This window comes from Danio rerio, chromosome 18 (genome assembly GCF_052040795.2).
Source record: "Danio rerio strain M-AB ecotype USA chromosome 18, GRCz13ab, whole genome shotgun sequence".
Lineage (NCBI taxonomy): Eukaryota > Metazoa > Chordata > Actinopteri > Cypriniformes > Danionidae > Danio > Danio rerio.
In genome coordinates this window covers 36,337,369-36,349,689 of record NC_141038.1, presented here as the reverse complement: position 1 = coordinate 36,349,689, position 12,321 = coordinate 36,337,369, and the positions used below count along the sequence as shown (strand labels likewise).

The 12,321-nt window shown below is 44.9% G+C and overlaps 1 long non-coding RNA gene across 1 annotated transcript in view; it reads left to right on the top strand.

The window, feature by feature from the left end:
- Positions 1-12,321, top strand: part of LOC141378718 (uncharacterized) — a 41,708-nt gene that overhangs the window by 25,159 nt on the left and 4,228 nt on the right. The window contains exon 3 of the long non-coding RNA XR_015515116.1: positions 6,600-6,705. This is a non-coding gene — a long non-coding RNA (uncharacterized LOC141378718). The remainder of the gene's footprint in view (positions 1-6,599; positions 6,706-12,321) is intronic.

Sequence of the window (12,321 nt, the reverse complement as noted above, 5' to 3'; positions counted from 1 at the left end):
ATCCGTCGCCCACGGGCCCGCGGACCTCCTGCTCCTCTAAGCGCTCCATCCAAGCTTCGGGCGGGGGAAGCGATCCATCTAACAGATGGTAGCCCTTACGCCCGATGACACCGGAGACCAGATGTCCACCGCGGCATCGGAGGGTGGGCTTTCATTGTCCGATGATGATCCAGACCCGCTCGCCCCCTTCGGGCTGGTGAGCGCTGTCACTACGGATCCTGAAACGGACATGTTAGCCGTGCTTTCCCGGGCTGCTTCGGCCGTGGGTTGGAGATGGTTTATCCCCCAGCTCCGCGGCCGGACCGACTAGAGGGGCGTTCCCTTCTTCCCGGAGGTGCACAGTAGGCTCACGCGGTCTTGTAAAGCACTTTTTTCTGCTCGTGCTGCGTGTCCCTCCACCCTAACCACTCTTGACGGTGAAACAGCCAGGGGGTATGTGGCGATTCCTCAGGTTGAGTGCGCGATGGCGGTAAATCCGCGCGGCGCCTCTTCTTGGCGGGGTCCGCCTCGTCTCCCATCCAAAGCCTGTAAGTTATCTACCTCCCTCGGAGCTAGAGCTTACATAGCTGCGGGCCAGGCTGCTTCCGCCTTGCATGCGATAGCCACCTACCAGCGCTACCAAGCGCAGGCGCTGGCCGAGCTGCACGAGGGTGGGTCCAACCCAGGCTTACGAGCTTCGCACCGCCGCCGACTTAGCTCTTCGGACTACTGAGTCCGCTGCGTGTGCGTTGGGGAGGACGATGTCCACATTAGTGGTCCAGGAGCGCCACCCCTGGCTGATATGCGCAAAGTCGACAAAGTCCGCTTTCTTGACTTCCCCATATCCCCAGCCAGGTTCGGCGACACTGTCTGTGAATTCACCCAGGAATTCAAGGCGGTGAGAGAGCAGTTGGTGGGTGATGTCTTATCGGCGGTCCGTAGCCCGCTCCACCCGCCGTGCCATTCATACCTGCTCCTCGCCGAAGGCGCCCGCCTACGAGAGCTGCTCCGCCCCCGCACTCGCCTCCGGCGAAGCGAGCGCGTCGGGCACCTCGGAAGCAGGCAGCCCCCCTGCCCAGAACGCCGCTAAGTCCGGCAACGGACCGCGAAGCGCCCCTGGGACAGGCCATCTGGAGAAGAGGGAACTTGCTCTTTCCCCGCTGGAGGGCGGGGCCCCATTTCCAACGGCACTTTTTACTGCCATGAAAACATTATGAAAGGGCATTTTTCACTTCCCCAGATGTGACAGCCCGAAATCTGCCAGTCTGGGACGCTATGCTTTCTAGCTTGCAGATTCGGTGCGTTTCGCCAGTGGCTCACGAGCGCTGGGAGGACGGTCTCCTTTCTCCCACCCCTCGAGCCTCCCCTCCGGAGCTCGGGTTCGGAGTGAGCAAATATCTCACCTCCAGCTTTTCCGTGGGACCCGCGAGCTTCCCGGATCAGCACACCCACTCCGCGCTGCCCCACTGCTGGTACGTCAGCGATTGTAGCGATGAGTCCATTAGCGGGAGCTCTGCCTGCCTGGTTAGCGCAGGCCAGCTCTTCGCGGTGGCTCATACGCACAATCAGACTCGGCTATGCGATTCAGTTCGCGAAACGGCCCCCCAAGTCGCGGGTGTGTATTCACCAGGGTCAGCCCCCTGTCCGCCCCTGTCTTGCGAGAGAAGATTGCTGTCCTCCTGGCGAAGGATGCAATCGAGCCGCTCCCTCCAGCCGAGATGGAGAGCGGGTTTTACAGCCCACACTTCATCGTGCCCAAAAAGAGCGGTGGGTCACGGCCAATCCTAGATCTGCGCGTTTTGAACCGCTGCCTGCACAAGCTGCCGTTCAGAATGCTCACGCAGAAGCGCATCCTCCGGTGCGTTCGTCCTCTGGGTTGGTCTGCAGCATTAGACCTGATGGACGCGTATTTCCATGTCTCCACTCTTCCTAGCCACCGACAGTTCCTGCGGTTTGCGTTTGAAGGTCGAGCTTGGCAATACAAAGCCCTTCCCTTCGGGCTCTCTCTGTCTCCGCGGGTCCTCACCAAGCCCGCGGAGGGTGCCTCAGCGCCCCTTCGGCTCGCGGGCATCTGCATACTCGATTTCTTTACGACTGGCTGATTTGCCCTCTCTCGGAGCAATTGTTTATGCACAGAGACAAAGTGCTCTGGCACTTCCACCAGTGGGGGTTTCAGGTCAACCGAGAAAAGAGCAAACTCGCCCCCGTGCAGAGGATCTCTTCTCTCGGGCTGGAGTTGGACTCGGTCACCATGGCAGCGCGCCTCTCCGGAGAGCGCGCTCAGCTGATGCTGTACTGTCTGAGAGAGCTCGACAGTAAAATAGTGGTCCCACTAAAACTATTTTAGAGGCTCCTGGGGCATATGGCATCCGCAGCCGCTTCATGCCGCTCGGATTATTCTATATGAGACCACTTCAGCACTGGCTGATCACGATCGAGTCCCCAGACGCGCATGGCACGCGCGCGCACACCGAGTCTCTGTTACTGCGCTGTGTCGCCGCGCCCTCAGCCCTTGGAGCGACCCCTCGTTCCTACAGGCCTGGGTGTCTCTAGAACAGGCGTCCAGTCTTGTTGTAGTTTCAGCAGACGCTTCCAACACGGGCTGGGGGGCTGTGCGTTGCGGGCATGCGGCTGCGGACCTGTGGAAAGGTACCCAGTTGCATTGGCATATCGCCTGGAGCTGTTGGCAGTGTTCCTCGCTCTCCACCGTTTTTTTCCGGTGCTGGAGCGGCAACACGTGCTGGTCAGGACGGACAGTACGGCGGCGGTGTCGTATATCAGCCGTATAGGGGGTATGCGCTCTTGCCGCATGTCTCAGCTCGCCCGCCGTCTGCACCTCTGGAGTCATCCGCGGCTGAAATCGTGCAGCCGATGCGCTCTCGCGGCAGCCTTGCGTCCTGGAGAATGGAGACTCCACCCCGAGTCTGTTCAGCTGAAATGGGCGCGATTCGGGGAAGCCCAGATCGATCTGTTGCTTCCCCCGAGATCGCTCATTGCCAGTTGTTCTTTCCCTGACCGAGTGCTCTCGGCACGGATGCACTGGCTTACAGCTGGCCTCGGGGCACGCGCAAATACGCGTTTCCCCCAGTGAGCCTGCTCGCGCAGTTACTGTGCAAGGTCAGGGAGGACGAGGAACAGGTTGCTGGTTGCGCTCCTCTGGCTCAACCGGACCTGGATGTCAGAGCTCTCCCTCGCGATAGCCCTCCCCTGGCAGTCCCTTCGAGAGAGCACCTACTCTCTCAGGGACAGGGCACCACCTGGCATCCTCGCCGATCTTTTGGAGATTTTTAGACGCGAGGAAGACTTAGGTAACCTCCGATTGCGGTGGCTAATACCGTCACTCGGGCTAGAGCCCCCTCCCCGAGCGCGCCTATGCCCTGACGTGGAGTCTATTCACTGAATGGTGTGTCTCTCGCAGAGAAGACCCCCGTAATTTGCCAGATCAGCGTTGTGCTTTCTTTACGCCGAGAGAAGTTGGAGAGCAGGCTGTCGCCCTCCACACTCAAGGTTACGTGGCTGCCATCTCCGCTCTCATAACGCGGTGGCTGGCAGCACCGTGGGAACGCATAACCTCATCATCCGGTTCCTCAGGGGCGTTAAGCGAATTAATCCGCCCCCTCTCATGCCCTCTTAGGATCTCGCCCTCGCTACGCAAGCCGCGTCAGATCCCTTCGATCCTCGACTCAGTATATTTCTGTCCCTGAAGACAGCTCTGCTGGTCGCGTTGATATCGATTAGAGGGTCGGGGACCCAGAGGCATTTTTCGGTCAGTGACTCGTGCCTGTAATTGGGCTGGCTTCTCTCACGTCCTGAGACCCCGCCCGCGATATGTGCCCAAGGTTCCTACCACTCCGTTTTAATACAAGGTAGTGAGCCTGCAAGCGCTGCCCTCGGAGGAGGCAGACCCAGCCCTTCTTTATTGTCCAGTTCGCGTTTTGCGTATTATCCGGACCGCACTCAGAGTTTAGATCATCTGAGCAGCTCTTCGTCTGTTATAGCGGTCGGCAGCAGGGAAGTGCCGTACCGAAATAAGTTCCCACTAGATTGTGGATGCCTTTCTTTCACTATCAGAGCCGAGATGAGCCGCGTCCCCCGAGAGCGCGTGCGCACTCCACTCGGAGCTTCGCATCCTCTCGAGCGCGCGCACGCGGTGCCCCTCTAACAGACATCTGTAGAGCTGCGGGCTGGGTGACACCCAACACATTTGCAAGGTTTTACAATCTGCGAGTGGAGCCGGTTTCCTCAAGGGTATTAGGTAACCCTTGGTGATTGAGGAAACAATTCGGTAGGGTGTTGAAACACGCTTGCTGCGCCATTTTCCCTAACACGGAGATACGTGCGCCTTTTTATCTGTCAGTAAAGTTCCCCGTCAGGTGAGCCCTGCAGATTCCTCCGTGGCCCCCAGCACTGACTCAGCGGAGGAGTCACTTGCTGGCCCACTACGTTGTAGGTCTGCCCGCTGGTCAGCCCGGGTTTTGGGTAAAGGTGCCTGCTATGCGTGATCCCCACTAGGCGATCCCATATGCTTATTCCGCCACGGTTAAGTCCCCCCCCCCCTGGGCGGACCCGTGTCTTCCCTCCCCGCTAACCACTCTTTTGCTATGCGTACTCCCCCTTTTTAGGGCTAGTCCATATGTAAATTCTGCCATCTATCCCCCCTTGGGTAACGGATGGCCTCCGCAGCGTCCTCCCTATCGGGATTGCACGCTTCCCAACGTACTGTCGTATTTTCCTAGAATTATCTAGATGCTCACGACTTCCCAAAAAATATATCTAAATCCGTAAAACTTCTGTTGAAGTAGGATAAATTAGGGCCAGGGACACGTTGGAGGACCGCGCCCCCCATGATGTGGGTGCGTCACGCTTGCTTGACTATCTCCTCATCGGGGGTGTTGGTAAGGTGCAGTCATTATGGCGCTTTCAATGGGCTCCCATACGTGGATTTTAACAATCAAATCCACTTATAGTGCTGGAGTTCCCCCCGAAGGGGAACGTTCGAGGTTACTAAAGTAACCCTTCGTTCCCCGAGGAGGGGAACGGAAGCACTATACTCCGTCGCCATAATGACTGTCCCTTAGCTGTTAAAAGTCTCTTCAGCTTAAAAAGGATAGCGTCTGCTGGCGCCAGGTGAGCTTATATACTCAGTTGATTGCTTATGCCGCTCACCTGCGCAGGCTTGCGCTGCCAATTCATGCTTAATTGGCCCGTTCAATACTCTTTCAGACGAGTAGCTTCTGAACCGAACCTCCCATACGTGGATTTTAACAATCAAATCCACTTATAGTGCTTCCGTTCCCCTCCTCGGGGAACGAAGGGTTACTTTAGTAACCTCGAACGTTCTCAAGAATGAGATTTAATCACACATCACTCAATAGCACATTACATTTGATCAACAAACATGCAGATGGGATGTGTGAATGTAACAACCAGGAAACTGTAGAACATGTATTAATGCACTGCCCAATATATCAGACAGAAACAAATATATTATTCACACAGTTACAGGAAAAACAAGTGGAACCCAACATAAAGAACATACGAAAGTTGAGCACGGGTGATGTATGTTTTAGATATGTTTATAACTATTTGAAAGACACAGGGTTGAGTAATAGAATTTAGTATTTAGATGAATAGTTATCTATATCATATAGAGGTATTATAGAGAAGGAAATATCAAAAGTTTGGGACATTAGTAAGTTGGAATTTATTTAGTAATTTATTCATATGTATAGGAAAATGGTGTTTTTTTTTTTAATTGTGTTTTTTGTTTTGGTGGGGCTATGTTTAACTATAATACATGGGTTAGTTAACTCCGGATCCACAGATGCACCAAAAGCTGGTTGCCAACCGCCATAAAACACACAAGAAGAAGAAGAAGAAGAAGAAGAGACGTGAAAAGTTGGCAACAGTGCGGGCTCTGCATTAACTCTGCATTTACCTGAACTTCTTTCTGAAAGACCAACGTGGCCTTGTATGCATGTAAAGAAAGATTGTTTTTCGGCTTCTGCCAAAAATGCAGAATCAAATCTTTTCTAAACCCTGAATCAATATCGGAACTTTATGCAGTTCAAAACAACAAAGAGGTAAAGTTGGTTTTATATTCGCACATTCTGATCTCTGCGTTCAATAAGTTTGTTAATCAGCAAGTAAAAATTTCAAATTCTATTATTTACCGTTGCAGGCGATTATGAGCAAAATGTACACCACAATTTTCTGTAAAACTCGGTGTTTTAAAGGAGTAGAAAAACACGCTTAACTCTATGGAAGACTGTGACGTCATCGCTTTTTAAGGGACCGTCTACAAATTAGCAGTTTGTAAAATCAGGCTGCTAACAATCACGGTCCAAAGTACTACTTCTCAATCCTAAAAAAAAATGTCTGTAAACAATATATTAAAGAAATAAAAAACATTTTAAAAATAGAATTAGATGTAGTAATTTTATTTACTGATTTTTGTGTTATGATTAATGAATATACTTTACATAAACACACACACACACACACACACACACACACACACACACGCACACACAAACAGACAGACACACAAAGCATACATGTTTATATGTGCAATGAATAATTCTGTTTTTTTTTCTTCTTTTTTTCCGTATTATTTACAGATTTTATGCAAGCAAAAGATGGCCAGATTGAGATTTGTGATCTTCATCAATGGGTCTAACTAAATCTGAAGGATGACACCACGGTTGAAGTATTTCTTTTAGATGGGTATGTTTTAAAAACTATTTTAGCCTGCATACTAAGCCGGCATATATCAAATACAATGTCTCCATACCATTAATACAATTTTCAAATACTGTTGGGTCACAAAATGTAATTTTATATCTACATAATGTAGATGTTTTCGAAAATGTTAGCATAATAACAGTAAAGTAATTAACTTTCCATACTGTGAGAATGTTATGTGGTCAGTTTCATATTCACATGTAAAATGTAAGTCATTGTGTTTGTTTTACAGCAGTACTTCAAAATATCATATATGGTACAGATGTTACTACTTCAATGTGTTCCTTGTGCCGCCATTCATACCGCGGCGACGGCGGTATTTGATGCGCCAGCAGCATTTGACCGCTGGGTGGCACTTTAACCACAGATATTCAGCTTTGCCTTTTCACAATGCTAAACAGACTGTTCTGTAGGCGTAGCTTACTGTATGTGATGTGATGTGTTCAATTAAAATATAATTTTAATTTAGTTTTTCTGGTAATAGACATGCTCTCACACTATACTATGCTGTAGAAAAGATACATGGTGAGAAGTCAAAAAGCAAATATAAGAATTAAGTTATTAGCCTTCAGTGCCCGATTAAATTGCGTTGGGGTAAAAATAATGTTTTGATTTCTTTGACTATCATGGCAATGTTATTATCTCAAATCTTAAACGTGCGCATATGAAAAACATAGATTATCCTGCCGGTAGAGCACATCACCTCAAAGTTGTGAACTTGCGATCACCTCAACTTACATTTAACATTTGTTTACCTGGTTTATTGTAAACTTTTTAAGTGCAAAGAGGATTCGTTTTGGAAAATAGAATTGAAGAAATGAAAGACAACTAAAATGAAAGCACAAACATTCAGTACAAATAAGTAGTCTTAAATATATAAATAAATAAATAAATAAAATAAAGCAGTCTTTTAGTCTAAATATAGAGAGATGTAGTGTTTGCTATTTTGATAGGACTAAGACAAGACCTTTTCATTTATGTTTTTAATTTACGTTTTTATTTACATTTTCGTTGTTGATTATATTTTACTATCTCATTTTATGTTTCAATTATAGTACATAATAATAATTGAATAATGAAAATAAATGAATAATGAAAATAGGACATAAATTAAGTCCGGCAGGTTTATTTTTTATAATTTAGTTTCAGTTCCTTTTTTGTTTCAAAACGTCAATGTTCTGCTTTAAAGTATAACTGTTGTTTTGTTTTGTTTTTTCTTAATGGCTCAGTATGTTTTGTATTTTAATTTCATATTCAGTCACCTTGCATATGCGTGTGAAATATAATGCTGCATAACCGCGGAAAAAGAAGAAAAGGCTGTCAGTTAAAGCTAATTAATCAAAATTAGCTATATTAAAATACAGCATTTATGTTAATACAGGCAGAGTGTGAACAAACTCAAGGCTAAGATATGTGCTTGTCTTTTAATGCATTTAAAAATATTTGCGGCCTTTTTATAGGCTACAGACTACTATGGTGTATAATAATGTTTTTTTTTTTTGTATGTTAATGGACAATGCACATTATGTTATTGATGTAAACTTAGGCTAAAACTTACCATTGATAAACGTGACCTACCTCAAGCAGATCACTTAAAGTGTAATAAAAATAATGTTGCCGCAGGACATACATGAAGTCCCGCAAGTTCATTTTTAATAATTTAGTTTCAGTACTATTAATTTTTTTTTTCTCAAAACGTCAATAGCACCTTCAATAATCTAAACATTAAAGATGGACCGCAAGATGTGTTGAGTGGCTATATGTGGTGAAGAACGATGGCAAAGCTAAGTGTGATTATTGTAATAAACTAATAAGTTATAAAGCAGATTCCCGACCAACATGACTAAGCATATGCGGTTGGCTCATTCTTCACGAATATAGAATCAAAATAATGGTGCGTTAGGTTCATTGTGCATCCCGCAGGTGCAACCAACAAGAGTTGTGCATTTTAGTTTAACTTTTTGAGCGTTATAAGCAGCTCGTTGTTAGTTTTTATTTAAATATATCGAGCCGAAACTAAGCTTCGCATTCTCTCCGCCTCCTCGTTTATAACCAGCGGGACACGCTACTGAAGCAGGAGAGACACTCTGTCGTTCATAATCTTAGCTGATGTGTCGGAGTCGAAAGAATATATCAAAGAGGAATGTTATTTTAACAGTCCCGATATGTTTAATCTTTTTTTCCCTGTCATTTCTCTTCAGCAAATTATATTTTTAAAGCTGCTTGATTCTTTTAAAACCGAAAGCAGAGCCCGTCAATTGGTGTTTTTTCATAAGATACTCCTTTATGAATGTTTTATTTTATAAGTAGTCATTAATCCCTGCTGAAAAAACCAGCAAAGACCAGCATGATTTTCATGATTTTCATGCTGGTCTATGCTGGTCAATGCTGGTTTAGCTGGTCTACCAGCTTGGTCTTGCTGGTGATGCTGGTAGACCAGCTTGGTTTTGCTGGTTGACCAGCTTGGTTTTGCTGGTTGACCAGCTTGGTCTTGCTGGTAGACCAGCTTGGTCTTGCTGGTGGACCAGATTGGTCTTGCTGGTGATGCTGGTAGACCAGCTTGGTCTTGCTGGTGATGCTGGTAGACCAGCTTGGTCTTTCTGGTGAAGCTGGTAGATAAGCTTGGTCTTGCTGGTAGACCAGCTTCGGCTTGCTGGTCAGGCTAGTCTACCAGCTTGGTCTTGCTGGTCATGCTTGTCTACCAGCTTGGTCTTGCTGGTTATGCTGGTAGACCAGCTTCGGCTTGCTGGTCATGCTTGTCTACCAGCTTTGTATTGCTGGTGATGCTGGTCTATGTTTGGTGGACCAGCAAGACAAAACTAATCCCAGCAAGACCAGAAAATGTTGTGTTTTGGTGCTGGTGACCAGCATGGGATGCTGGTGACCAGCATCCCAGCACCAGCATTTCATGCTGGTCACCAGCATAGCACCCAGATCCCAGCAAGACCAGCATGTGTTTTGGTGCTGGTGACGAGCATGGGATGCTGGTGACCAGCATGGGATTGCTGGTCACTAGCATACCAGCGCCAGCATCCCAGCAGCATCCTATGCTGGTCACCAGCATCACAGCACAAGCATCCCATGCTGGTCACCAGCATAACACCAGCATCACAGCACCAGCATCCCATGGTCACCACAGCATAACACCAGCATCACAGCACAAGCATCCCATGCTGGTCACCAGCATAGCACCAGCATCCCATGCTGGTCACCACAGCATAACACCAGCATCACAGCACCAGCATCCCATGCTGGTCACCAGCATAACACCAGCATCACAGCACCAGCATTCCATGCTGGTCACCAACATCACAGCACCAGCATCCCATGCTGGTTATCAGCATACCAGCACCAGCATCCCATGCTGGTCACCAGCATACCAGCACCAAAACACAACATATGCTGGTCTTGCTGGTGACCAGCAATGCTGGTCTATGCTGTTTTTTTTCAGCAGGGATGTGCTTTTTAATAGTTTTATTTTATTCAAAGCAGCACCTAAAAGCGAATTTATCCTCAAAACGTGGCATGAGAGCGATGCATATCATGTGTCGCATATATTGCCTTTTTTCCCTGCGCGTGCGCGATCAATTTCTGATCTTTTTGCAACTAAAATGAAAGCATAAACATTCAGTATAAATAAGTAGTCTTAAATAAATAAATAAATAAATAAATAAATAAAGCAGTCTTTTAACCTAAATATAGAGAGATGTTCAGTGTTTGCTATTTTGACAGGACTAAGACAAGACATTTTCATTAATGTTTTTATTTCTGTTTTTACTTACATTTTCGTTGTTGACTATAGTTTACGGTCCCACTTTATATTAAGTGTCCCTAACTACTATGTACTTACATCAAAAAATAAATACAATGTACTTACTGAGTTTATAATGTATTTGAGAACACTTGTGGTGCTTTTGAGTTGGGATAGAGGTTGGGTTATGGACAGGTTTGGTGGCATGGGTAGGTTTAAGGGTAGGTTAAGGTGTAAGGGATGGTCAACATTGTATTTACAAATGTAATTACAAAAGTTAATTACAGATGTAATTACATACATGTATTTAATCAAGCATAAGTACATGGTAAATACATTTATTTACACAATAAGTACATTGTAACAAACTATTAATTCCTATTTAAGTACATATTAGTTAAGGCCACTTAATATAAAGTGGGACCTAGTTTACTATCTCATTTCATGTCTCAACAATTGTAGATAATAATCAACGAATAATGAAAATAAATGAATAATGAAAATAGGCCTAAATAAATAATTTATTTAAAGACATTGCCAACATTGAGCTTAAGTTGAATGCTGCTTTATCAAAAGCAAAAAAAATAAATAAATTGACCTACCTTAAGCAGACAGAAATCACCTTTGAAATCACCATTTCACCTTTGAAATCAGAAGACAGAAAAGGGTTTTGCTTCACACAAAAATGTAAATTCTGTCATAATTTACTCTCTTCACCTGTTCCAAACCTGTTTGTTTTTGTTTCTCCTGCTGAACACAAAATAATATATTATGAAGAAAGCTGGAAACCTTTAACCATTGACATCGGCAGTATCTGGTTTTCCCACTAAACGACTGGAAGTCAAAGGTTACAGGTTTCCAGCTTTCTTCAGAATGTATTCTTTTGTGCTCAACAGAAGAAGTAAACTCACAAAGGTTTGAAGCCACATGAGACTGAGTAATAAACGGGTACATTTACATGGGTACATTGGTCAAAAGTAGGATTTTTAAATGTTTTAAAATAGGCTTATCCTGCTCAGAAAGGCTGCATTGTTTTCATCAAAAATACAGAACAAGTTGTAAAATTGTTTAAATGCTTTTGCACTATAAAGTAACTGTTATAAAATGTAGTTTATAATTTAATTTGATCCTTTATTCCAGTGAGCTTCATTACTTCAGTCTTCATGGTCACATGATGCTTCAGTAATCACTCTAATAATAATTATTAATTATTATTATTATTATTATTATTATTATTATTATTATTAATGATAATAGTAATAAAAAGCAATTATGACTGGAGTAATAATTTCATTTAAAACTACATACAACAAGAAAGCAGTTATTTACAATTTTAATAAATATTTACATTTTTTTACATTTAATAAATGCTGCCTTTATGAACAGAAAAAAAATTTAAACAATTAATAATAAAATAAATAAAATCTGACCCCAGAATTTTTGACGGTTAGTGTACATTTTTGGGGTCACTATCCTTTTAAGAACCACTACAAATTAATGTTTAATATTTCAAGCTGAAAATCTATAAGGCAGAATTGTGTTTTACAAAATATTTCATTTGAATGTAAATGTAAAACTACAGTAGAACTGAAAAGCGGTAAGATATAACAACAAAAACACTTCAAGGATTAACAGTCAGCATTACACCGAGTCAGGGCACTTGGCAACTGTCAATAAAGCAACTATACACAAGTTACATTTTAGAGCTGACAGAATTTGAGACTGACATATACTCAATTGTTAAGAAGGTACTTACTGAAAATCATTGCAGTTTATTTGTGCCTCACCCAGCAGTAGTGGCTTCATGCCACGATTACAATAAAAAAAGAAAAATAGCATTCTTCATA